Genomic DNA, 908 nt, shown 5'->3' on the forward strand with positions numbered 1-908 from the left:
GGCAAAAGGAAGGAAAGGCCTGTGTGAGCAGGAGATCTCCAGGAACCACACTACCCAATCCTACCCCTAGAGTTTCTGTGCTTCTGATTCCAGCCCAACACAGGTAAACTGCCAGAATCCTACAGCCTCCAACTGCCAACATTGGAGGCCCCAGCACACAAAGCCATGGACCAGGCCCTAGGCTCCCAACACAAGAAGCTTGGGTCAGTGCCCTCTGCTTCCCAGCAGGAGAGCCCAATCTCTTTAAAGGTCAGGAAATAAGCAAACACCATGAGCAAAAAGAAAGTACGATAGATTCTTATTGTGGGAAGAGTAAACATCAACACAGAAATTCTGAAGAGGACAACATTGTCAACAAACCCACATCTGGAACCTCAAAAGGGAATATAAACTGGTCTAAAGCCCAAAAAGCCTTCTTAGAAGAGCTCAAGAAGGATTTTGAAAGTCAAATGAGAGAGGTGGAAGAAAAAGATGGGAAAAGAACTGAGGTTTGAAGAGAGAGTCAATAGCTTGGAAAAAGGACAAAAATTAACTGTAGAAAACAAGAGATTATTTGACCATTTATTAGACATGGAATAAATTGTAGTTCTGAATGAGAGTTTGGATTAGATGCTCTTTAAGGTAACTTTTTAATAATAGGAAATTGATAAACATTTGTCAAATTTAATTGAATTTTGAATCTGTGATTCTACAATTTCCATGATAATAGCTTATTATTATCTTAAGCTGTGAGAGGATGAAACACAGGGAAAGGAGAGCATGGAAGAAAGAGACTCAGAATAATTTGGGGGGGCATATGAAAATATGATGCTAGGAAGAGCTGACCCAGCACCATGAATCATTTGGATAGTCACTATATTAAGTATCAAAAAACTTTGTCTACTTCCTTTATGTGACACAGTGGATTG

This window comes from Vombatus ursinus, unplaced genomic scaffold (genome assembly GCF_900497805.2).
Source record: "Vombatus ursinus unplaced genomic scaffold, bare-nosed wombat genome assembly UNPS02014864.1, whole genome shotgun sequence".
Taxonomy (NCBI): Eukaryota; Metazoa; Chordata; class Mammalia; order Diprotodontia; family Vombatidae; genus Vombatus; species Vombatus ursinus.